General features: G+C 45.9%; 1 protein-coding gene and 1 pseudogene across 2 annotated transcripts in view; both read left to right on the top strand.

The window, feature by feature from the left end:
- Positions 1-14835, top strand: part of LOC308520168 (spliceosome-associated protein CWC15 homolog) — a 31955-nt pseudogene extending 17120 nt beyond the window's left edge. The window contains exon 5 of the transcript in view: positions 14724-14835. The product of the transcript in view is annotated as a spliceosome-associated protein CWC15 homolog (transcript). The remainder of the gene's footprint in view (positions 1-14723) is intronic.
- Positions 14836-17973: 3138 nt separating this feature from the next.
- SMARCA4 (SWI/SNF related BAF chromatin remodeling complex subunit ATPase 4) overlaps positions 17974-26817 on the top strand; it is a 98408-nt gene continuing 89564 nt past the window's right edge. Inside the window, exon 1 of the mRNA XM_081092083.1 lies at positions 17974-18198. The gene's annotated coding sequence lies outside the window, so the exon portion shown is untranslated. The remainder of the gene's footprint in view (positions 18199-26817) is intronic.

Here is a 26817-nt window from a genome sequence, read left to right as displayed (position 1 = left end):
CAAGGTACATGCCCTTGACCAGAATCAAACCCGGGAACCTTGAGTCCGCAGGCCGACACTCTATCCACTGAGCCAGACTGGTTGCAGTGGTTGGCTGGTTTGGCAATCTTATTTTTTCTTTCTATTTTTCACGTATGTTTTTGTTAATTATGGTGAGATGCACATAATATAAAATTTATAATCATAATCAGTTTTAAGTGTCCAGGTCAATGGTATTAAGTGCATTCACATTGTGAGCGACCATCACCATCCTCCATCTCCAGAACTCTTTTCATTTTCCCCAACTGAAACTTTGTCCCCATTAAAGTTATCTCTTCCTTTTTTCCCCCCCAATCTAAGAAATTGTGATAGAATACACATATCATAACAGTTGCCATCTTAACCATTCTGGAGCGTACAGTTCAGTGGCACTAAGCACATTCACATAGTTGTGCAACCATTACCACCTACAGAACGTCATCATCTTTTCAAACGAAACTCTGTCCCCATTAAACACTAAGTCCCCACCCCCCCACCCCCAGCCCCCAGTGAATCTGACTCCCCTAGAGACCTCACTTAAGTGGAATCACACAGTGCGACTGGCTTGTTTCACTAAGCACAATATCCTCAAGCTTATGCATGTCATTACACTTGTCAGAACTTCCTTCCTTCCTAAAGCTGAATGATAAGTTGGGACTTGCTCTGTCACATTGCTATTTGTTTATTTCTATATACCTTAGGGCTTTTTTTATTCCTCATTCCCTGCATTACTGTTTTCTTTTGGGGTTATTTTATTGTGGTGAAACATTTAAGTTCCTTTCTCATTTCCTTTTGTGCATATTCTATAGCTATTTCCTTTGTGGTTACCATGGGGATTACATTTAACATCCTAAAGATACAACACTGTAATTTGGATTTATGCCAGCTTCACGTCAATAACATATAAAAACTGTGTTTCTGTGCATCTCTACCTCCACTCCTTTCAGTTTTGGGTTTAAAACATTTACATTGTATGTTCAAAACAAGAAACAATTACCTTTTTTCTTTATTGCTCCAGTCAACGACGGAAATTCTGAGGTCCAAGGGCTGGGGTTTAGGCAGGAGGCTGCCCTGCAGGCGGAGGAGGTGGTGGAGGGGCCCTATTTGACCTTCTTGAGGCCCAGGTGGTTGGTGTGGTCGCACTTGGGGCATTTGACTGCATAGGGGTGCGGATGGGCATAGCACCTGCATCATATCATCTTGTTGCAGTTTTACTTCTGGGTGAGGTGGTGGAGGGAGGGCTCAAGCACCAGGTGTAGGGTGGACTCTTTTTGAATATTGTAGTCAGAGACCGTGGACACCCTCCAGCTACTTGTCTTCAAAAATCAGATGCTGCTGGTCAGGCGGGATGCCCTCCCTGTCTTGGATTTTAGCTTTCACACTCTCAGTGGTGCCACTGGGCTCGACCTCAAGGGGATGGTTTTACCTATCAGAGGTGTTTTTTTTTAAATATATTTTTTTATTGATTTCAGAGAGGAAGGGAGAGGAAGAGAGAGACAGAAACATCAATGATGAGGGAGAATCATTGATCGGTTGCCTCCTGCAGGCTCTCCACTGGGGATCGAGCCCACAACCTGGGCATGTGCCCTTGGCCAGAATCAAACCTGGGACCCTTCAGTCCACAGGCCGACGCTCTATCCTCGGAGCCAAACCGGCCAGTGCCCCATCAGAGTTTGCACAAAGGTCTGCATCTCTGCATCTGCTGGGGACCCTGCGTGGTGCCTCATTGAAGAGCAAGAAACAATTTTTAAAATGTATTCATCTCTTAAATTATGTATAAAATCATGAAGTTAAAACCAGCATTATAATAACACTGGCGTTTAGACTAAGCAATCAGTTTTTAAAAATGTATTAATCTCTTAAATCATGTAGGAAACATAGAGTGGAGTTGCAAACTGTTGTTACAATTATGTTAGCTTTTACAACTGCCCATATATTTACCTTTATTGAGCCCTTTATTTCTCCTTGTGGCTTTGAGTTACTGTCTCGTGTTCGTCCTTTCATTTCACCCTGCAGGATGCCTTGAGCATATCTTGTGGACCTAGTGGTAACAAACATTCTCAGCATTTGCTTATATAGGAATGTCTTAATTTCTCTCTCACTTTTGAAGGACAGTTTTGCAAGATATAGGATTCCTGGTTGACAGTTTTCTTCATTTTGCACTCTGAAAATATCAGACCTCTGCTTCTGGTCTCCACAGTTTCTGATGAGAAATCTGCTGATGATCTTGAGAGTAAATTTGTATGTGATGTGTTGCTTCTCATTTGTTGCCTTCAAGATTCTCTTTTTCTCTAGCTTTTGACAACTTGATTATAATATGTTTTAGTGTAGGTTTCTTTGAGTTAATTCTACTTGGAGTTCATTGAGCTTCTTGGATGTTTATATTCATGTCTTTAATCAAATTTGGAAATTTTCATCCATTATTTCTTCAAATATTTTCTGGCCCTTTCTCTTTCTGGAAAATCCCACAATGAGTATGTTAGTTCACTTGATGGTTTCCCACAAGATCTTCAGGCTTTGTTCACTTTTCTTCATTTTTTTTCTCTTCTGTTCCTCAGACACAGTAATTACTATTATCCTATCTTCATTTTTGCTGATTTTTTCTTCTATCTGCTCTTTTTAGAATTCCTATCTCTTTATTGATATTTCCAACTTATTCACACAGGTAGTCTTGCTGTCCTGCTGTCCCCATCTTATAGGCAAGTGGCAGGATCTAAATTCAGACTCAGGTAATTAGGTTCAAGCCCAAGGTCTTAAGTTTTGCTCCTCCTTGCCCTGGTAAGGGATTTTACACTAGTTCAACTCTGTGGTACATCGCATCCTGGAACGTCCTGGTTAGTTAGTTACCTGAGGAAATATAAGGCCCAGGGGGCAAGAGACCCCTCCCGAAAGTGAGATCAGGCATCTTAACCTATCCAAAACAAAGCAAACAAACAAAAAAACCCCACAGAAACCTCTCTCTACTTTGTTCAGAAAGCAATTTAAGGGAAGTAAATTTCAGCACATACCACACTGAGGGATAAAAATAAGATGGTCTCATTTTCTTCAGCCCTTAATACTTGCTAAATGCTTTCTAGGTGCCTGTGAGGGTAGCACAGATGATCTAGTAACCACCAAAGTCTTCACAGTAGCCTTTAAACCCCTCCTGATTCATCCTGAATTTCTTTTCCCTAGTCCATGCAGTTCCTAGCTCTTTTCAAACACAAGTACACAAAACATGGTCACACCTCAGTGCCTTTGCATTTGCTGTTTCTTCTACCCAAAAGCTGGTTTTGCCATATACCTGTGCAGTTTCTTCCCTTCATTCTGAGCTCTCCTCAGAATCACCTTATTGAAATGGTGTTTCTTGACCACCCTGTTTGAGAACCCTCTCTAGCCTCTTGTCCTGCTTTCCTTTTTTGCTGATACTCATTAATGTTTTCTCTGTCCATCTCCCACACTGGATGAAGGTCTGAAGGAGCAAGGATCTGCCTGTCTTCTTCACTACCACCTCTCCAGTGCCCAGCATGTAGTACAGACTCAATGTTATGGACTGAATGCTTGTAGCCTCCCCAAATGGATATGTTGAAATCCTAACCTGCAAGGTGATATTAGGAAATAGGGATTTTTGGATATGATTATGAGAATGAATGGGATTAGATTTCTTTTATTATAAAGAAATCCCAGAGAACTCTCTTGCCCTCTCTTTCCGTCACATGAGGACACAGTGAGATGTCCCTCTATAAACCAAGAACTGAACTCTCACCAGACACTAAATCTGCCGACACCTTGATCTTGTCCTTCTCAGCCTCCAGAGCTGAGAGAAATAATTTTGTTGTTGATAAGCCACCCAGTTTAGGGTATTCTGTTGAAGCAGCCTGAACAGACTAAGGCAGTCACTATTTGGAGTTAAATGCATGAGTTGACATCCTGCACGTTATGGTTTGCAGAGAGGGCATTGAGGTGACCTCAAATGACAGCCTGATTTGCTGCTATTGAAAAATCCTGTCCAATCTTGAGCAACGAATGTCACTTACTGCATCCCAGGCATTAGGTCCTGGTTGCCAGAGATTATATTTAGGCTTCCTGCCATCTTTTTTTTTTTTTTAATATATTTTATTGATTTTTTTACAGAGAGGAAGGGAGAGAGAGAGTTAGAAACATCGATGAGAGAGAAACATCAATCACATGCCTCCTGCACATCTCCTATTGGGGATGTGCCACAACCCAGGTACATGCCCTTGACCGGAATCGAACCTGGGACCTTTCAGTCTGCAGGCCGACGCTCTATCCACTGAGCCAAACCGGTTTTGGCGGCTTCCTGCCATCTTATTGCTACTTTTTTTTTTTTTTTTTTCAAAGAGTAAGCTTCATAATTGTCTCTGCTTTTGAAACCAAAGCTTGGTGGCTGTTCCATTTAAGCATGTGGTCAAGGAAAGGTCCCTTCACCTGTTCAATTTCAGGCCATTGCTCCATGAAACTCGCCTCTGGAATGCTACTTTGCAAAACAGTTGAGGCCCATTATGAGCTTTTCTGCTCTTAAAGCATTGTAAACGTGAATTACAGAGATGGAATTTGTTTTGTTGGAGATTTAAAAAATGCACCAGGTTCTGGCTAGTGTGGCCCAGTTGGTTGGAGTGTCATTCCATATACCAAAATGTGGTGGGTTCAATTCCCGGTCAGGACACTTACCTAGGTTGCAGGTTTGATCCCGTCGTGGCACATGGGGGAGGCAACTGATTGATGTGATATTTCTCTCTCTCTCCCTTCCTCTCTCTAAAAAGAAAAAATCAATTAAAAAAGGCACCAGTATCTTTTCCTTTCCTGGCTCTATCTTGGTCCCTCTGAGACCATGATCTTGAAGGAATGAAGGTGGCATTGAGAGAGTATAATGTCACCATGGAGACAAGTGTGTCTGGTCCCTGTGCAACCATGTTCTTGGAGAGTTGAAGGTGACGTTGATAAGGTACGATGTTACTATGGAGATGACTGAGACTTGTTCTATGAACCATGTTCTTGAAGAGATGCAAATGATATTGATATAGTACAGTGTTACCATGGAAACAGCTGGGCCTGATTCTATTAGCTGCAATCACGGCAAAAAGATTGTGAAGAAATTAATATGCCAGCAGCTCCTAGGATATATGACTGCCAGAAAGTCTGTGGTAATTTGTGTTTCTACTGACAAATCAGTGAATGTCACCTGAAACCATTGTGAAGATGAAATATAAAAAACTGCCAGAAAGGAAGTCAGAAAGATCTTCTAGTCTACCCCCTTGTTGGCGATTTCTCCTGTATTAATAGCTGGATAAAGCAGAAATGTTTGCACCATTTGTTGTAAGTATACATGCAAAAGAAAACAAGTAAGGCAAAGAACAAAATAAGCCCACCTTGAAACTTCATACTTGGCCTACAAATCAAACTGTCGGAGTCAGAGCAGCTGGGGGTATGCCTCTATATGCTCTGTGCCTAGATTTTTTTTTTAGCAGAATTTTAGTTTTATTTCAGTGGGCTTACCAATTCATCTAATGAATTTTTTAAAAGGAAAATTTCTATTGCTATTTCTATTGGCAGCCAACATCATTTGTTCTAATTAGAATATAACAGTGAAAACAGATGTGATGACAGCTACTACAGAAACAGTATGGTGGTTAAAAATAGGATTTCCACCCTGGCAAGGTGGTTCAGTTCATTGGAGCATCATTCTGTACACCAAAAGGTTGTGGGTCTGATTCCGGGTCAGGGCACATACCTAGGTTGAGGGTTTGATCTTCAGTGGGGGCAGGTATGGGAGGCAACAGACCAATGTTCTCTCTCTCTCTCTCTCTCTCTCTCTCTCTCTCTCTCTCTCTCCTCCTTCTTCTCTCTCCCTCTCAAATCAATAAAAAAATGTCCTGCCCCGGCTTGTTTGGCTCCATGGATAGTGTGTCGGCTTGTGGACTGGAAGATCCTGGTTCCAGTCAAGGACACATGCAAGAATTGTGGGCTTGATCCCCAGTGAGGGGCGTGCAGGAGGCAGCCAGTCAATGATTCTCTCTCATCATTGATGTCTCTGTCTCTCTCTCCCTTCCTCTCTGAAATCAATACAAAATATATTTAAAAAATAAATAAAAACATGTCCTCAGGTGAGAATTAAAAAAAAATAATTTCCATACCATTCGGCAATTCCGCTCCTGGGTATATGCCCCAAAGAATTGAAAGCAGGGTCTTGAACAGATAGGTGTACACCTGTGTTCACAGTAGCATTATTCACAATTTGCACATCTTCTGGGTTGCAGATAGCAGAGTTCTCGTCGTATTTTCGCGTAGTGGGAATAAGGCCAGAGAGTTCTGTGAGGACTCTTTTATTTTTTTTTAATCCTCACCTGAGTACATTTTCCCATTGATTTTTAGAGAGAGTGGAAGAGAGAGGAAAAGACAGAGAGAAACACATCTACTGGTTGCCTCCTACACAAACCCTGACCAGGGCCCAGGCCGCAGAGGAGCCTGCAACTAAGGTATGTGCCCTTAACCGGAATCGAACCCAGAACCTTTCGGTCTGCAGGCCGATGCTCTATCCACTGAGCAAAACCAGCTAGGGCTGTGAGGTCTTTTTAATAAGGGCACTAATCCCATTCATGAGAACTCTACCCTCATGACCTAATCATTTCCCAAACATCCTGCCTCCTGTTACCATCCCATTGGGCATTAGAATTTCAATGTATAAATTTTAGGGGACACAGCATTCAATCCATTGCAGTGGCCATCATATTCAGAGGAAGAACTTTCACTCTGGACAACAGTTAAGGGGCAGCTCTGAAGTTAGCAGCCTCTGATTCCTGCTGAGCACCCAAGCCTTCATCAATGGCACATTGACACACTGTCCCTTAACAATGATTCAAATGTTTCAACACTAGAAGAAGACCAAAAAAAAAAAAAAAAAAAAAAAAAGTCCCCACTCCTTACATCCAACAAACTCCCTGGTACTGGGAGACAGCAAAGATGGCTGCAGTTTTCTGCCCTCATGGACTTTATCATTTCCTGGAAGAAATGAATGAGAAAGGTGTGTAGTAAGAGTTTAACCTGGCCCCAGAAGAAGTTTGGACTTTGTACCCACCTTCTGAGAGGTGGACTCTAAGATGCCATGTCTGGATGGTCCAATGGTATGCGTTAGGGCAGAAAGACCCACAATGTGATTTAAGGTGGGATTTTTTTTTAATATATTTTATTGATTTTTTACAGAGAGGAAGGGAAAGAGATAGAGAGTTAGAAACATTGATGAGAGAGAAACATCGATCAGCTGCCTCCTGCACATCTCCTACTGGGGATGTGCCCGCAACCCAGGTACATGCCCTTGACCGGAATCGAACCTGGGACCTTTCAGTCCGCAGGCCGACGCTCTATCCACTGAGCCAAACCGGTTTCGGCTTAAGGTGGGATTTTGGGTCTCGTGGTATTAGTGGACCTGGGGACTGAGACAGCATGTGGACAACCAACCAATCCACAAATGGTGCCTACAGAACGGAATCCAATAAAAACTCAGAGCCTGTGCTTGGGTGAGCTTTCCTGATGGGTCATACTCTGTGCGTATATTACTCATTGATGCCGGGAGAGTGTATCTGTCTACCTCACAGGTAGACATTTGGTACTTCTCCTGGATGCTGCCGTATGCTCCATTTTTGTTGTTTAATTTCACGCTGTATCCTTTCCCTGTAATTCATAACCATGAGTATAACAGCTTCCAGTCAGTTCTGTGAGTCTTTCCAATGAATGACCTCTGATCTTGCAGCTGGTATCAGACATGAGAGCCGTCTTGGGTGGACTAGTGTCCTCAAACTTTGTGGTTGTGTCTAATCCTTCATAGAAAATAATTAAATGAAAATTATCTCTTTGAAGCCCTAGCCAGTGTGGCTCAGTTGGCTGGAGGCTGTCCTGAGCACTGAAAGGTTGCTGTTTTTATTCCCAGTTGGTCAGGGCACATACCTAGGTTGCGAGTTTGATCCCCTGTAAGGGGCATGCAAGAGGCAGCCAATCAATGTTTCTCTACCACTGAGCCACGCTGGCCAGGGCCAGAGTAAAGTATTAGTTATCGAGTTTATGCTTCGCAATAGGAGATTCTTCACACCTCTCAGCCTGCTCCGGGGGTTGGTTGTGAGGTCCTGGCTGCGCTTAGAAGTTAGCTGGGTGACTGGGATTTATTACTGTGTATGAATTTTTTAAAAATTCAGGTAAACTATGTATAACATAAAATGTATCACCATAGCCCTGCTGGGTATGGCTCAGTGGTTGAGCATCAGCCCAGAAACCAAGAGGTCACAGGTTCAATTCCCAGTCAGGGGATATGCACAGATTGTGGGCTCGATCCCCAGTCGGGGGCATACAGGAGGCAGCCAATCAATCATTCTCTCTCATCATTGATATTTTTTTTCTTCTTTTTTAAAATCCTCACCCAAGGATATTTTTCAATTGCTTTTTAGAGAGAGTGGAAGAGAGATGGAAAGACAGAGAAAAATATCGATGTGAGAGAAGCACATCGATTGGTTGCTTCCTGCAGGAGCCCTGACCAGGGCCTGGGCTGGGGAGGAGCCTGCAACAGAAATACATGTCCTTGACCACAATCTAACCCGGGGCCCTTTGGTCCACAGGCTGATGCTCTATCCACTGAGCCAAACTGACTAGGGCTTATCATTGATATTTCTATCTCTCTCTCCCTCTCCCTTCCTCTCTAAAATCAATAAAAATGTATTTAAAAAATTTACCGTCATAACCATTTTAAGTGTCCAGTCCAATGGCATTAAGCACATTCACACTGTTCTGCAGTCATCACCACCGTCTATCTACAGAATTATTTTCATTTTGCAAATCTAAAAGTCTGTCCCCATTACACTAACTCCCCCTCCCCCAGCCCTGGGGATCCACCCTTCTACTGTCTGTCTCTGAATTGGACTCCTTTCGGGATCTCCTATAAGTGGAATCATATGGTGTTTGTTGTTTTGTGTTTGGCTTATCACTCAGCATAATGTCCTCAAAATTCATCTATGCTGTAGCATATGTCAGAATGTTCTTCCTTTCTAAGGCTGAATAATATTCCATTGTGTGGATATAGTCATTTTTTTATTCATTCATCTATTGATGGACACTGGGGTTGTTTCCACCTCTTGCTATTGTGAATAATGCTGTTGTGAAAATTAATAAAGGAAACCTAAGATTGAATTAGGGGGGCGGCCTATAGGAGGGAGCTTGCATCTTCAGCAGGAAAATGTTTTCTATTCTACTACCCCAGCAAGAGGAAGGAAGATCTTCTCTTACCCTGGCAACAGCTTAGCCAATGAAAGCCACTACATTTCAAACTCTCAATTTCCCTCCATGGGCTTTGTTTATAACAGCTCCTCCCAAATACCCCTTTTTCTCTATAAAAGAACAGTTCCTCCCCTTTGTTCACTGACTGGCCTATGGTTTTGCCACAGCTTGCATGTCCCAAAGTGCAATTCGTTGCTATTCCTGAATAAACCAATTTTTGCTGACAAAATAAGTGTTCTATTTTTAAGGTCAACACTGCTATGAGCACAGTGTACAACTATCTCTTTAAGACCCTCCATTCAATTCTTTTGATCATATACTCAAACGTAGAATTGCTAGATCGTATGGTTAATTCTATTTCTAACTTTTTGAGGAACCGCCGTATGTTTTTCCTCAGCAGCTGCACCATTTTACATTCCCACTAACAGTGCACAAGCGTTTGGATTTCTCCACATTCTTGCCAACACTTGTTATTGTTGATAGGAGCCATCCTCATGGGTGTGAGGTAGTAATCACGTCCCAGTGTTGAGTCTGCTCCTGCCTTCCTAAGAAGGGTATCTCGGGTTCATGAAGTCATCAGAAGAACCAGGGGGAAGTAACAGCCAGAGAAACCTAGGGCAGTGGAACCTTCCCCCAGGAGAAGCAGAGCCCCTGAGGCCCCACCTCCTGTGCCTTCCCAAGGTCACCCTGCAGGTGGGAGCGCAGGTGCAGGCAAGGTCCATGGACACGGCATGAACCTGCTCCAGCAGACGCAGGTTCTTGTTTCTCCAGTTCAGGGCTGGACAACCTGTTCTGCCACAACCGCTAGTGCCACTCCCAGCCTTAATTTGCACTGCAAATGAGGTCAGTGGAAGAAAGGTAGGAGAAAGTACAGGAGTAAAGAGGAGGCTGATGGAAAGGGGCCAGTGGGACAGCCACTTGGCTCCGTCAACCCATGCCCTGCTGCTGGGTCTACACAAACGCACGCCCTGCTGCAGGGCCGAGGTGACGGGCCATTCCTGCTATGATCCTCGCATGACAGATGAAGGTGAAAGAATGCTTAGAAACTCCAAGGGACATTTGGTCATGTCTGGAGACATTTTTGGGTGGTCATAACCCTGGGTTGGGAGGGTGGGTTTTTTTTAATTTTTTAATATATTTTATTGATTTTTTACAGAGAGGAAGGGAGAGAGATAGAGAGTTAGAAACATCGATGAGAGAGAAACATCGATCAGCTGCCTCCTGCACATTTCCCACTAGGGATGTACCCGCAACCCAGGTACATGCCCTTGACTGGAATCGAACCTGGGACCTTTCAGTCCGCAGGTCGACGCTCTATCCACTGAGCTAAACCGGTTTCGGCTGGGTTTTTTTTTTTTTTAAATATATTTTATTGATTTTTTACAGGGAGGAAGGGAGAGAGATAGTTAGAAACATCGATGAGAAAGAAACATCGATCAGCTGCCTCCTGCACATCTCCTACTGAGGATGTGCCTGCAACCCAGGTACATGCCCTTGACCGGAATCGAACCTGGGACCTTTCAGTCCGCAGGCCAACGCTCTATCCACTGAGCTAAACCGGTTTCAGCTGGGTTTTTTTTTTTTAATAGGAAATACTTTTATTTCAAAAAGTATTGAAGGTATCCTAAAACCTTAAACAGGATTCTGGATATGTAAACCTACAGAACAAATAAATACGTAAATCTGTCCCCTCTTTGGGGCTGGAACTGGATGTTGGACATTGGAGTGAGGTGTCCTTTATCACATGCGTCTCTGAAGTCATATATAGAATACTTAATAATATTTATTATTATACATATAATTATCCTGGGTCTTTGGATTTTGGACTTGTCAGCCTCCATAATCACTAGCATTAAATACTAGTCACTGAATTTATGCAACTTAATTTGTTTTGCAGACAGATAAAGTCTGGACATCTAATATGTAGAGACAGTCCCAGCCCCAGTTGGCCCAGCCTCTGTCCCCAAGTCAGTGTATGGACGTCTGTATATTGTGGGGGCTCCAGAGGGGAGAGCAGGGCAGGGCAGGGGAAGGGAGCAGGTGTCTTCGAAGGATAGTCCCTATTCCTGGACTCCCAGCTGGAGGCTGGAGGGCCCTGTTGTGGCTGAGGCTGCTGCCTCTTCTTCCCATCGTTGTGGATTTTTTTAATATTCATTACTAGAGGCCCAGTGCGTGAAAATTCATGCACTGGAGGGGCGTCCCTAAGCTCGGCTTGCCCCCCTCACAGCCCGAGAGCCCTCAGGGGCGGGAGGTGACCCGGTGATCAGGGGAAGGCGAAGCCCCCATCACACCTCTGCTGCCACCACTGCCTCAGCTGGCCCTGGTTACCTGAGCCTTGGGTGACCCTGGGCGGCTGGGGACCTGGGGGACTCTGGAGGCAGGTGCTTGGCAAGGCCGGGCCCAAGGCACCTGTCGCCCCAGTGGGGCTGAGGGGACTGGGAGCCGCCCTCTTTGAGGGCATGGCAATTAGCATATTCCCTCCTTATTGGCTGTGGCGCCACCATCTTTGAGGGTGTGATAGCCAATTAGCATATTCCCTCCTTGTTGGCTGTGGGCACCGCCATCTTTAGCATATTAGCATATTCCCTCTTTATTAGATAGGATAATTTTGTATTAATATCAGGTGTACCCATCTTTGATCTTTTAATCAACCAATGGTTTCCTGGTGGTGGGGACCTGGGTAGTTCTAGGGAGTGGACATGAAGGAGAGGAATGTAGACCCAATTCTCTCTCCTTCACTGGCCGACACCAAATCAACTATCATCTGAGCAGCTGCGAGACAGTGGGATGGTCAGTCACAGTGAAGGACCAAAGAACAGGAAGCCAGGACACGGGACTCCCACAAGGGAGCTCCTGGAGGGAAGGCCAGACAAAGGCCCAAGCCCCAAGGTGGCACCTGGGGGCAAGCCCTGGCTCTGGCCTCCGTGCTGACCGGTGATGGATAGAGGCCAGGGTTGTTGCTTGACAATCTATGGTCACAAGATGGTTTTCACAGCAGAGGATTATTGGGCTGAAAATGTCAATGGCACTGTGGTTGAGAACCCCTGCCTTAGACTGTCTTCTAACAAACCCTTGAATAAATGGACTCAAGGTGGTCCAAACCTGACATACACCTCCTCCTCGTGATTTTCCCCACAGAGAAGGGAGAGAAGTGCTACATTTTAGATGTTTTCATTTTACACTCCTTGTGATGGCGTCACCCTGGTCCAGCCCCGGGGATGAAAATTGAATTTGTTGGCACATCCATGCCAATCGTCCAGGAGTGTCCAGCGAACACTGTGTCCTGTGCCCATGTGTTTCTACTCTACTTTGGTGATGTGATGGTTAATTTTATGTGTCAACCTGGCTGGACTACAGTGCCCAGGTATTTGATCAAGCATTATTCTGGATGTTTCTGTGAGGGTGTTTTTGGATGAGATTCACATTGAAATTAGTAGACTGTGAGTAAAGCAGATTGCTCTTGATGTGTGTGGGCCTCATCCAATCAGTTGAAGGCCTGAATAGCTCAAAAGACTAATCTTCCCTGAGCAAGAAGGAATTCTGCCAATAGACAGGACTTCAACGACAGCATCAGCTCCTCGTGGGTCTTTGAATTTTGGACTTGCCAGCCTCCAAATCACTTGAACGAATTCCTTTAAATCAATCTTGTATTAGTCTGCTCAGGTTAACTACAACACCATTAAAGTTGGTGATTTTAAAACAGAAATGTATTTTTCACAGTGATGGAGGTTTGGAAGTCCAGGATCAAAGTGCCAGAAAATTCACTTTTTAGTGAGGGCCACCTCTTCCTGATAGATGGCCATCTTCTCATTGTGTCCGAGAGAGAGGGAGAGGGAGAGGGAGAAGGAGAGAGAGAGAGAGAGAGAGAGAGAGAGAGAGAGAGAGAGAGAGAGAGAGAGAACATCAATGTGAGAGAGACACATAGATTGGTTGCCTCCTGCACGTGTGCACATTGCCTGACCAGGTCCTGAGATCTGAGATTGAACCTGCAACTCAAGTACATGCCCTTGACTGGGAATCCAACCTGTGACCCTTCAGTGCATGGACTGATGCTCTAGCCACTAAGCAACACTGGCGAGGACAAAGAAAGCAAGTTTAATGGAAACCAGAAAATGCCTAAATAGATAGATCACATTCATGGAAGACTTAATAGTGTTAAAAGATGGCGCTTCTCTTGATTTGGTATGCAAGCCCAGTCAAAATCCCATCATGTTTTTTTGGTTAGAAATTGAGAAGATGCTAAAATGTACATAGTAATACAAAGGATCTAGAGCAGCGGTTCTCAACCTGTGGGTCGCGACCCCTTTGGGGGTAGAATGACCCTTTCACAGGGATCACCTAAGACTGTGGTCAGCAAACTTCGGCTCGCGAGACACATGCGGCTCTTTGGCCTCTTGAGTGTGGCTCTTCCACAAAATACCACGTGCGGGCGCACACGTACAGTGTGATTGAAACTTCGTGGCCCATGTGCAGAAGTCGGTATTTTGTGGAAGAGCCACACTCAAGGGGCCAAAGAGCTGCATGTGGCTCGCAAGCCGCAGTTTGCCGACCACTGGCCTAAGACTATCGGAAAACACATATAACTACATGCTGTTTTTGTGATTAATCACTATGCTTTAATAATGTTCAATTTGTAACAATGAAAATACATCCTGCATATCAGATATTACATTATGATTCATAACAGTAGCAAAATGACAGTTATGAAGTAGCAACAAAAATAATTTTATGGTTGGGGGTCACCACAACGTGAGGAACTGTATTAAAGGGTCGTGGCATTAGGAAGGTTGAGAACCACTGATCTAGAGTAACCAAAACAATCTTTAAAAATAACAAAGTTGGAGGATTACCTGATTTCAAGACATTATAAAGCTACAGTAATCAAGATAGTGTTTTAGCACAAGGACAGAGAGGCCAGAAACAGACTCACACTTAAAACAGTCAACTGATTTTGACAAAAATGCCAAGGAAATTCAATGGGGAAGCAGGTAGCCTAGAACAATGGAATATCTCTATGGAAAACCATGAACTTCAACCTTACCTCATACCATGTGTAAAAATTAACTCGAAATGTATCAGAGGATTGTTCCCAACAGATATCTGATCCTTAAAACAGGATTCCTGATCCTTCCTTGCCAGTTTCCATGTTCCACTGTCCTAGCTGCAGAGAAAGATTGAGCTCATTCTTTTTTTTTTTTTTTTAAAATATATTTTATTGATTTTTTTACAGAGAGGAAGGGAGAGGAATAGAGAGTTAGAAACATCGATGAGAGAGAAACATCGATCAGCTGCCTCCTGCACATCTCCCACTGGGGATGTGCCTGCAACCAAGGTACATGCCCTTGACCGGAATCGAACCTGGGACCTTTCAGTCCGCAGGCCGACGCTCTATCCACTGAGCCAAACCAGTCAGGGCTCAGCTCATTCTTGACCCTTCTTTACCTCAGGTCCATTCTTCCAATTTCTACCCAGTCTTCCTCCAACTCTACTTCCACCACCTTCAATCTAGGGCAAGCCGCCATGTTCTCCATCCTGGACAACTGCTATGGCCTGGAGTGACTCCCCACTTCCTCTCCTTCCTGGCCAGGCCAGTGTCCACCCAGCAGCCATGGGAATCTCCTGATTAAAGCCCTTCAACCGCTTCCCGCCCAGCTCCAGAGAAAGCTGAAGGTCCTCACCACAGCCCACAGGGCCCTGCCCGCTGTGGCTGTGGCTGACGTCTCCTGTACAGCCACATGACCTGCATCTATTCCCACACTCTTCCTCTTCAGAGCAAACTCGGTTTCCTCTACCTAATGTCATCCTCTTGGCTCTTGTTCATCCTTTGGGTCTTGGCATAAATACCCCTTCCTCAGAGAGGTCTAGCTGACTCCTTAGTCCCAGGAAGGTCCCATGTTATGACCTCATCACACCTTAGGCGTTTCTTCCATTGCATTGAAGATTTTCCTATCAAGGCTTGAGGCGGGTGGGGGCCACTCCTGTGCCCTTCCCTTCCCTTTCTTCTGTCAGAGGCGCGTGCTTTGCCTTTCTCTCTCCTAAATTCCAAGGGCTCCTCTTCTGCCCCTGTAACTTGTTTCAAGCCTATGAAGCTCAGCTGGCTCACTTCTACTCTGTAACTTAAAAAAAAAAAAAATGTTTTTATTGATTTTTAAAGAGGACAAGAGAAACATCCTCCCATACACACCTGACAGGATTAAACCCACAACCTGGGTATGTACCCTGACCAGGAATCAAAGCTGCAACCTTTGTGCTTGGGAAGACGCTCAACCAACTGAGCCACACCAGCCAGGGCACCTCTGTAACTTTCTAAGTAAACTTTCTCTTAAAAAAAAAAAAGTCTTTTCTCTGATGTATTAATGTGATCAACATGGGAGACAAGTCAACTGAACTCACAGACTGCTCCATGGGCAGGAACCCTGCCTTCCCACTGCATCACTGCAGGCCTATCATCTGCTCAGTGTGCTCAGCATGTTGAGGACCCTGAAGAAATATTACATGAATGAGAGACGAATGTTCAGACCCCACTCGTCCATTTTCTGTGCATTACTCAACATTATGAGCTAAGGTTTAGAGAACTCCCAGGTGGCTTGCTTTCCATGGATTCCTCATAACCAGCCTATTGAGGTGGGCATGGTTTCCATTTTACAGGCGAAATGTAAATGAGTCCCATAAACTTTCCTGGCACCCCCAGCTACTAACAACAATGGAGTCATGTTTTAAATCCAGGTCTTTTTGCTCTATGTTGCAAGGGACTCACCTTGGGCTTGGAAAGACTCAATGAGTTATTGCACACTCAGTAGGCAGTTAGTCTCTATTTCTCTTTCAATTAAAAAAAAAAAAAAGAGTAGTATTTAGTATGTGGCAGAGGAGGGCACCACACTAGACGCTGGGTATTCACTAGTGAGTAAAATGAACATCTTTGCCATTTAAGTTCCATTTGAGAACAGGGAGACAGAAAATAGAAAGAGGGTACCCCAAAAATGTGAAAAGGAATCAGTGACAAAAAAGGAGAGATGCCAGAGGTGGTGAGTGAGCTGACCCCTGAAAAATGAGGAAGGGCAGGCCTGAAAGGCAAGGGCAGGGACCAGCAGGCTGTGGAGCCTGACCTTGGGGCACCTGGCTCAGCTGAGGGACTAAACGAAGGCCCTGGAGATCCTTCCAGAACAGAGAGTCCCCTAGGGCAGGGGTGGGCAACCCCTGGCACACGTGCCAAACATGGCACGCCAGTAACTTTTGCTGGCGCGGGAAACCCTCTCTTATAATCTTCCACTTACAATTTTTTTCTTAATATCGACTTTTTTATTTTTCCGATAAATTCAGGGTAGGTGCATCTTAGATAAATAATTTTACATAACAAGTTATCTTAAAGACCATAGACATGGATTGACGAGAGAGGGGAAGAGCAATTTCTACGCCTCTGCCTTAACTCTCCCTGCCTTCCTAAACCCAACCACTGTTTTGGTTTCACCCACATTCGCTTGTGAATCTTTGTTCTCAGTGATGAATTGTGTTAAGTCTCGTAATAGCAGTAGCCTGACGGATGAAAGTAGTAGCTCGTGCATCTCTCTGAAGGTCACGATATATAAACCTGAGGTAAAATCTCTGTCATCAGTGATGCAGCAGCAAAAGTCCCACTGATAATATCAAACGGAGTCATAAAGTTTTCTGTCGGACTATCAGTGTACATGTATAAAGAATAAATGTATTTTTTATCATCATATACTGTGTTTTTGTCGCTCGAATGAATTTTATTATTTCTTCAAGGTTCTTCACATATGTACACCTTAAGAGATATCAAGTAGGCGTAACATGTTCTCAAAAATTTAGGGTTGGCACGCAGAAGAATTTTGAGTCAGAGATTTTGCTGGTTTTGGCACGCACTCACAGAAAGGTTGCCCACCCCTCGGTCTGCGCCTTCACACTCTCCCTCACTGCTTTCATGTTCTGACTCAAATGCCTTCTTCGCAGCGAGGCCTTCCCAGATCGCTCGATATAAAATCTACATGACCCGCCCTGTCTCCATCTCAACATGACGTGTTTTACTTATTTCTCTTGCCTCTCGCCTGCCTCCCCCATTAGGTCCCCCATTAGGCCGTGAGCGCCACAAGCGGCTGAGATTTTTGTCTGTTCTGTGCTGTATTCCGCCTGGAATATAGTAGCAGGTCAATAAACACTCGCTAAACTAATTAACACCACTAGGAAGGCTTAGCAGAAAAGGCAGCCACGGTCGAGTTCCCCTCGGACCCGCCCAACAGGCCCCACCACCCTCTGACCAGGGATGAAAGCGACTCCCCGGCCTACGCGGACTCTGCTCAACTTCAGTCCAGCCTTACGCACGGCCTCCCGCCCTCACGAGTCTCGGGGTCCCCGGCCAGCCATTTCCCACAGGTCCCACCACCTCTCGCCCCATCCCCCAACCTCCTGCCGCCGCCGCCGTCACGACCGCCGCAGTGGCGGCCGCTCTGCGCACGCTCCGCGGCGTGGGTACGCGCGGCGTCGGAAGGCGAAGACCCCTGTGCGTCGGCGTAGGACCTTCCCCGACAGAGATGGGAGGGGCGTCGGGCACTGGTGCTGTTCCCGGCCCCGCCCACCTGCCTGGTCTCGGGGAATGCGCATGTGCACTGGGAGCGGAAGCGCGGGCGGGCGCGCGCTCTAGGCCGGGCGGACGGCGGAAGCGGGAGAAGCCATCCGTGAGGGGGGGGGGCAGGGGAGTCGGCGAGTGCGCGCGCCGCGGGGGCGCGGGCGCCGTGTGTGCGGGGTAGGGGGAGGCCAAGGCGGGCGGGCGCGCGCACGAGGTTTAACCTCGCTTGGTGGCGGCGGCTTCTTTGTTTCGTGAGGAGAGGCGAGACGCCCACTCAGCTCCCGGCAAAGCGCAGAGGGGCGGGGGCGACGCCGAGAAGGCGACGGTGCAGGCGGCTCCCGGTAAGGAACGTGGGCCGCGGGGGAACGGCACGGGGTTGGGAGGACGGTTTGAATGGAGTCGGGGCGCCGAGGGGGGAGGGGGCTGCTGGCTCCCAGAGCCGGGCCGGGGTACGGCGGCGCCCGAGGGTCAAGAAGCCCGGCCGGCACCGCGCGCGCGAGGAAAGCTGTGTAGTGAGGCTGCGGCGGCTACGAAATCCGCGGGCCGGCGGGGTGGGGGCCGGTGCCGCGTGGAGGCCGCGCGCCACCCGCGCGCGTTCTCGACGGATTCGCCGGACAAAGCTTGCCGCCCCCTCGGCGGGCCAGGGCTCCGGCCGCGGTCGCGGTCTCCGTGGCGGCTGTAACAAAAGCGAGGCGTCGGGGATTTTCTGGCTGTTATAACGGGTCCGACCCGAATGTTGCCTTTTTGGCGAGGTTGCGGTCGCGGCTCAGTAGGAAAAAACCCTTAATGTGTGCGGTGTCGCCTGGACACGAGCATTCGCAGCCCCCTTGGGTTAGATGACCTAATATTTCATTTAAAAAAATCACATATTCGAGACTTTTAAAGTAAAGGTAAATAATTCGCCCCATCCCTTGCAAGTAGGAACTTCAAAATGTTTGTCCTGAGTGGAGGGGTGGGGTTGGTAGCAAGTGGGGTAGGACTGGGGGAATTGTTTGCTATTGAAAGCGTTGTTTTTGCATCCTTTTTCCTTCCTACCAGTTGATTTTCCAGGTTAAGGTTTTTATGTAAAACCTGGACCTTTCTGGAGAGGGTTTTGTGACAGTCTTGGAGACACTGGTTTTGATCCCTCCCCGCCCCCCAGGGAATCCTTGGGAAGGTAGGAGATAAGTGTAAGAACCACTTCCCGGGAATTTGAAACAAGTTTTCAGTTTGAATTGACAGACCAGATTACTGTATGATTCCTGGCGCTTGCTTGGTTGCTTAGCTGTGTGACTTTCAGCAGATAGTTTAATCTCTCTGAACCTCTTAGTTTCCTCCTTTGTGAAATGAGAATAATGTTACAAATGGGGCTGGGTGAAAGCCTGTAAAATGGTTCCTGGCAAGTGGAAGCGCTGTTACTGTCTGGTCCAATCTGCTGCTTCTTTGTTCAGCAAATCCCCGAGTCCCTACTGGGGGTCAGATGGTTGGGAGGACCCTCTCCAGTCTTTAGGATGACAGGTGGTTAATGTGGGAGCAGCTCCCCCTGGCCTATCATTTAATCCTCCCAACTCCCTCTGTGAGAGGAGAGCAGTGGATGCCCAGGGAGTGGTGTGAGCCGGAGCTCAGGAAGGTGTGTGGAAGAGAGGGCTTTTACTTAGAATCCGGGAGGATGTCCAGTCTTGTGTTTTGACGGCCCTGTCACAGTCATGGTTCCCTCTGCTACACTGGCGCATTGCCTCAATTTGTAATTACACATCCATATTCTGAGGACCATCAGAGCGGGGGTTGTCTCCCACAGCACCCTGGGCCTGGCCCGCGGTAGGCCCTAGTGAACATTTGTGCAATGAATGAAGGGCCCTTGGTTGGATTGAGTGAACATGGGTGTGAAGTTCTTGGCACAGGACCAGAGTGGTTGTAAACAATAAACATTAGTTGCTGTTGGATTTTACCTTTCAAGGCCATTGTTTCCCAAACTTCATTCTCCTGGGAAGGAGAGCATGGGATGGTAGTGTGGGATGGTGGTGAGGAACGATGGTGCTGGAATCAGACCTCCTGGTTTCACACACAGCTCGCTAAATCTTTTTTTTTTTAATAGGTTTTTATTGATTTTGGGGGAGAAAGAAACATTGGTCGGTTGCCTCTGGTATGCACTCCCAACTGGGGATCAAACCTGCAAACTGGGCTTGTTCCCTGATGGGGAATTGAACCACCAACCTTTTTTTTTTTTTTAAATATATTTTATTGATTTTTTACAGAGAGGAAGAGAGAGGAATAGAGAGTTAGAAACATCGATGAGAGAGAAACATTGATCAGCTGCCTCCTGCACACTCCCTACTGAGTGGGTATGTGCCGTAACCAAGGTAATTGCCCTTGACCGGATTCGAACCTGGGACCCTTGAGTCCGCACGCCAGTGCTCTATCCACTGAGCCAAACTGGCTAGGGCCGAACCACCAACCTTTTGGTGCATAGGACAACGCTTAATATGGACCAGGGCCCAGCTGTCTAAATCTTAATTAGACTGCAAGCAAGGCACTTACCAGTGGGTTTCCCCATTTGTGAAACAAGTATGACAAATGGTGGTTGAGGGATATCTGTTTAACACATTGCAGGGCTTGGCATGTATGAGTGGTTATATATATTTTACTAACCTCCTTTAAAATCAGTGCATACATAATTGTGAAATTCTCCATGTACCACCTAAAATCATTTTTTCCCTTTATTTTTTAAAATTTCTTTATTAGTTAAGGTATTACAAATGTGTCCTCATCCCCCCCTATTAAACCCCCATCCCCCCCCCCCCCCCCCCCACACACACACATGCTCTCATCCCCTCATCCCCCTGTTGTCCATGTCCATTGGTTTGGCTTATATGCATGCATACAAGGTCCTTTGGTTGATTTCTTCCCCTTGCCCCCTCCCTCCCCTACTTTCCCTCTGGGGATTGATAGCCTGATCGCTGTTTCTCTCTCTGTCTTTGGATCTGTCCCTGTTCATCAGTCTAGGTCAGCCGTGGGCAAACTACGGCCCGGGGGCCGGATCCTGCCCGTTTGAAATGAATAAAACTAAAAAAAAAAAGACCGTACCCTTTTATGTAATGATGTTTACTTTGAATTTATATTAGTTCACACAAACACTCCATCCATGCTTTTGTTCTGGCCCTCCGGTCCAGTTTAAGAACCCATTGTGGCCCTCGAGTCAAAAAGTTTGCCCACCCCTGGTCTATGTTGTTCTCTATATTCCACAAACGAGTGAAATCATGAGGTATTTATCTTTCTCTGACTGGCTTATTTCACTTAGCATAATGCTCTCCAGTTCCATCCAAGCTGTTGCAAAAGGCAAGAGTTCCCACCTAAAATCATTTTTTAAAAAAATATATATTTTATTGATTTTTTACAGAGAGGAATGGAGAGGGATAGAGAGTTAGAAACATCGATCAGCTGCCTCCTGCACACCTCCTACTGGGGATGTGCCCGCAACCAAGGTACATGCCCTTGACTGGAATTGAACCTGGGACCTTTCAGTCCGCAGGCCGACACTCTGTCCACTGAGCCAAACCCACTGAGCCAAACCGGTTAGGGTTAAAATCATTTTGATCTTGTAAGTTTTGGAGTTAGGGCTGGGGGATGACATCAGAACTGTGACATCATCAGTGCATGGTCTATAATCTTTGTCTTTGAAAATCAAACATACACATTTTCATTTGCATACTTTACCACTCCTTTTGGACCCTCAAAACAATGGGAGGTAATCCTAATGCAGATGTGGGAGAGCGGGCAAATGTCTGGTGAGAACAACATTCTGCTGGCAAAGAAACACATCCAGGGGTGTTTCTTCACCAGGGGCTCTCCAGTCAACCACCCTGGGTTTGACTTCTGGTTTTGCCACTTTCCTTGGTGCCTCAGAGAAATGGAAGTGACAGAGTGCCTGCCTGGCACATAGTAAATCCTCAGTTGTGCCAGTTGATTTTAGCCTCGGTCATCATTCCTTGCCTGCCATGTACAGAGGGACCCATTTACCTTAACAAAAGACTGAACACAATGTCAATAGCGCCCCCTAGAGTTGTGCAAGAAGTGGCTCAGGAGGGACTCATTCATACCGGCCACAGACAGAGCACAGTGTGAATGGGAGTTGTGCAAGAAGTGGCCCAACCACTCATTCCCCATTCATATAGCAAACAAATGTGCATTGAGTGTCTGCCATGAGCCAGGCACTGCTGGGAGCTGGTGATTCAACCCGGAGCAGGCAGACAAGGCCCCTGTTCTGATTTGCTTATATCTCTCTTCTTATTTGCCAAAGGCGGGTAGTAATAGTACCCAACTTGTAAGATTGCTGTAAGGACTAAACAACAACAAAAAATGACAAATGTAAGTTGCTTACAGGGTGCCTGGTGCATAGTGCTAACCATTTGGTAACTGTTGTCATTAGGATTCCTACAACATCTTGGTGGGTACAGAATATATTTTTGCCAAATTGTAGTCATTTTGTATGATTCAAGGTGGTAATGAAGAAATAGACTCCTGCCCTAGCTGGTTTGGCTCAGTGGATAGAGCATCAGCCTGTGGACTAAAGGGTCCCAGGTTCGATTCTGACCAAGGGCACATGCTCGGGTGCAGCTGATCGATGATTCTCTCTCCCTCTCCATTCTCTGAAATCAATAAAGAAATATATTTTAAAAAAATAGACTCCTCCATTTTCCCTTAATACTTAACAATTTTATGCTTTTCAATTTCACCATAACGCATTGGAAAGGAGGAGGCATGTTTGGTAGCATGGCTTTTGAAAAATAGCAAACATTTGTTAATTTCACATATTTTCTTATAATTTGTAACATTAATTAGAATATTTAAGAGAAAATTGAAGTTTTTTAAAAAATTAGAATTAAAGGGATGTGGAAAACCTGTTATAAAAGGGAAGCAACAGCTGCTGGAATATGGGTGGAAATGTCCAAGGGGAAACATGTCAGAATCAAGTTTGAAGCCAAATGGAGAGCTGCCATTGCTGTTGACCTTATACTTAACATCTCAAAGAAGTATAAGCCTCATGAATATGATCACTGATGTCTTGGTTGGAATTTTCTGTTAGTTGCATGCTGCTGCTATTAATTTTTCAGGATATGGATTTGGTGAGCATGAGAAATTAAATTCGACCTGTACTCATTTTCCTATATTGATAGGGAAGGAAAGCACCAGGTGTAGCTGGGTTTATGGGGAGGTCAGATTTCACAGGGCAGAGAGAAATGAGGGAATGCATAGATTCCCCCCCAATTCTTTCAGGGTAGGTGCTTTCTTTAGAAAACAGGTACATGTTAGCTAGAATCAACCTGCTCTGACCCCTTCCTTTGCAACCCCAAGTGGTTTCCAGAGCTTCACTTTGGGACTTGTTTACTTTGCTAAAGGAACATGTCTTCGTTTTTGCACATGGACACTTGTCACTGAGATCAGTCTGAGTTTTGCTCTGTGAAGTTCACCAGCCGTGAGTGTGGTAAAGGAGGGTTGACTGTTTTTAGTAGCAGTGGCCTTTAAAATGGTTCTTTGGGCTGGTTTAAGTTCTCCTTTAACCGGCAGGTCGCGCCCTGCTGGCTCAGGATGCAGGTGGCCGCATGGCAGTTGCTGCTTCACCTGTTACAGTGGGAGACTTGAGGTGGCAGGTTTGATGTATGTCACCCTGACTTGCCCTGTGAGTGCCAGTAAAGTGACACAGTGTATGGTCTCACTGTCCTAATGGTGATACTAAAGCACAGCAAGCCGTTTGCTATATGCTGAGAGCTGATTCTGGCCCTGGTGACTGCCAAGTGTTTCTGATCACAGCCTGGAGTGATTGTGTACTGAGTACCCTTGCCCGTCTCCACAGAACACCTCCTGTGGGGGGCTTCTCTTTGCTGTACTTCACACCCTTCCAGGCTCTCTTCCTCCTATACCAGTGGTCGGCAAACTCATTAGTCAACAGAGCCAAATATCAACAGTGCAACAATTGAAATTTCTTTTGAGAGCCAAATTTTTTAAACTTAAACTATATAGGTAGTTTGCTGCTTCTTTGTAGCTATGTCAAACAGGGCACCTAAAAAAATGTTTCATTTTATAATAATAAAGCCACCAACACAAAATAATTACAATTCTTAAATTGATGACAAAAATACCTGTAGGATTTGCAGCTGGTTGGAAAAATACAGGTAAGTTTATGCTTCGAGTTGGTACTTTTGTCACCTGCGCGCAATTTGTGGACGCGACTATCACTAACCACTGCACAATGAGACTGCTGACTGACTGGCTCACTCACCTCGTGCATGAATCGCGTGCACCTCCCCCGCGCTGCGTGCCTGCCTGCGCCGTGTTGCCCGTCGCCCGACCGACCCCCACTTCTTCTAATGCCACTTCTTCAAAATAGACTCACCCAGGCTGAAAACTGACTTCTACGCATGGGCCACGAAGTTTCAATCGCACTGTACGTGTGTGCCCGCACGTGGTATTTTGTGGAAGAGCCACACTCAAGGGGCCAAAGAGTCGCGGTTTGCCGACCACTGTCCTATACCTTCCGATCCTCAGCCGGATCAGTTATTCAGACCTTGCACACACAGACTTGAGGACTCTACTCCCTGCATGAATTTTTTAAAAATGTTTTTATTGATTTTTAGAGAGAAAGAGAAAGAAACATCAGTGATGAGAGAGAATCATCAATCAATTGCCTCCTGTACACTTCCTACAGGGGATCAAGCCTGAAACCGGGCATGTGCCCCAACCGGGAATCGAACTGTGACCGCCTGGTTTATAGGTGGATGCTCAACCATTGAGCCACACCGGCTGGGCTCCCTGCATGACTTTGGGCAAATGACTTAACCTCTCTGAGCATTCAATCATCTGTTCCTACCGTAGTCTCTTAGTCATCAGTGCTGAACCGAGGGGATGCGAGTTGGGGCTGAAATCCATCCTGGCTGGGCTTTGCCAAATTTGGCTCCAGAGCTGGGGAGCCCCAAGTAAGGGGCGCTTTTTATATTTCAAATGGCGTGTGCTAGCTGAGGCCCTGCTAGTCACCTGAACTCTCACCCTATCTGTTGCACCAGCATGTCCAGAGAAATCTTAGAAAAGTTGTTATCAAATTGTGTCACTTCCCTGTCCAGAACCTTGCAGTGGTTTCCAATCTACCTAGAGTAGACTCCTTACCTGTAATTTGGCAAAGCCCAGCCAGGATGGATTTCAGCCCCAACTCGCATCCCCTCGGTGCAGCACTGATGACTAAGAGACTACGGTAGGAACAGACGATTATATGCTCAGAGAGGTTAAGTCATTTGCCCAAAGTCATGCAGAGAGCCCAGCCGATGTGGCTCAGTGGTTGCCCTCAAAACCTGTGATTTGCCCTCCCCACCAATCTCTGACCTCATCTGCCACACCCCCATCACCTGCTCCACTCTAACAAGGCCCTACCCCAGGGCCTTTGCACTTGCTGGTCCCTCTGTCCATAGATAGCCATGGACAGACCATCTCTGGCCACCATGTTTGAAAGAGTACCTGCCGTCAGCTTGAGTGCTAACTCTGCTTGATTATTTTTTCATAACACTTCCACCCCCTACATGACATGTCGTATTATTTGTATGTTTGTTTCTGTCACTCAGTTATTAGTCCCATCAGACAGAGACAGTTTATCCTGGATGCCCAGTGCCTAGAACCTTGCTCGCTCAGAGTCAGTTGGTATTTGGGGTGGCTGGGAGGTCTGTCCCAAGTGATACTTGGCAGGTATAGGTGCCATGCCTCCTTGCACTTTCTAAGCTCTTTTCTTGGGCGAAGTTCCTTTCAGCGCTCTCCAGGGATCATGTCTTGCTCAGTGTTAACTATATAGCAGGCTATAACAGACCCAGCAGTGAGTCATGACATCCTTCCAGGGTTGACTAGGCTTAACAGGGGCAGGGTCAGGAAAGATTTGTAAAGCTTGTTGCAATTACTTGGTGTATGTTTGTGTTGGGCCAAGTCATGACTTTGCGTCATGGTCAAAAGAGTTTAAAAAACACATATCTAATGGATAATAGGATAGTGTTTGTGTTCTTGACGTAAAGACACTACATTTTCTTGACAGATTAGAGTGTGAACTCTCAGGGCAGAAAGCCAACCTGGTTATCATGTCTTCTGGCATGTTGTATGTGGGGAGTTACTCTTTAGTGGTTGTCCAGTGAATGAAAAAACTTTTTAAATGGGCAAGGGTGGATTTCAATGAATAAAATGATACATAATCCCCAGTGCTAGAAATAATACTCGGACCCTGGCCAGGGTGGCTCAGTTGGTTGGAGTGTCATCCTGCCCTGTATATGGGATGGTGGCAGGTTTGATTCTAGGTCAGGACACATACCCAAGTTGCAGATTTGATCCCTGGTCTGGGTGCATGCAGAAGGCAACAGTTTCTCTCTCGCATTGATGTTTTTTTTTCCCTCTCTCCCTCCCTCCCTCTCTCTTCCTTCCTCTCTCTCTAGAATCAATGGAAACATATCCTCAGGTGAGGATTTAAAAAAAAAAAAAAAAAGCCTGGCCTGTGTGGCTAAGTGTTTGAGCATCGACCTATGAACCAGGAGATCTTGGCTTGATTCCCAGTTAGGGCACATGCTTGGGTTGTGGGCTTGATCCCCAGTAGGAGGCATGCAGGAGGCAGCTGATAGTTGATTCTCTCTCCCTCTCCCTTCCTCTCTGAAATCAATAAAAAAAATTTTTTTTTAAAAAAGTAATAATACTTGGTAACAATTCAGCATGCCTACCTTTTAGGTAGAACTGAAAAGCCATTGTAATTGATTGTGACATGACTTTTCCTTTCTGAAATGTATTCCCTCTTAAACGCAGAGCAAGGTTTTGCTACGTAATTATATTGCAAGGAAAGTTCTATTGGACACAGTGATGGGGAAGCACAGTCTCAGGAATAAGCCATTTCCACAAGGTCCCTAAGTCCACAGATGCCTGCCCCTTAACATCCTTCCAGGTTCATTTACTAGAGCACTCCACACCAT

The sequence above is a fragment of the Myotis nattereri genome, assembly GCF_964212035.1.
Source record: "Myotis nattereri genome assembly, chromosome: 5".
Classification (NCBI taxonomy): Eukaryota; Metazoa; Chordata; class Mammalia; order Chiroptera; family Vespertilionidae; genus Myotis; species Myotis nattereri.
Note: the sequence above shows the minus strand (reverse complement) of the source record. Positions and strands in the feature narration are given on the sequence as shown.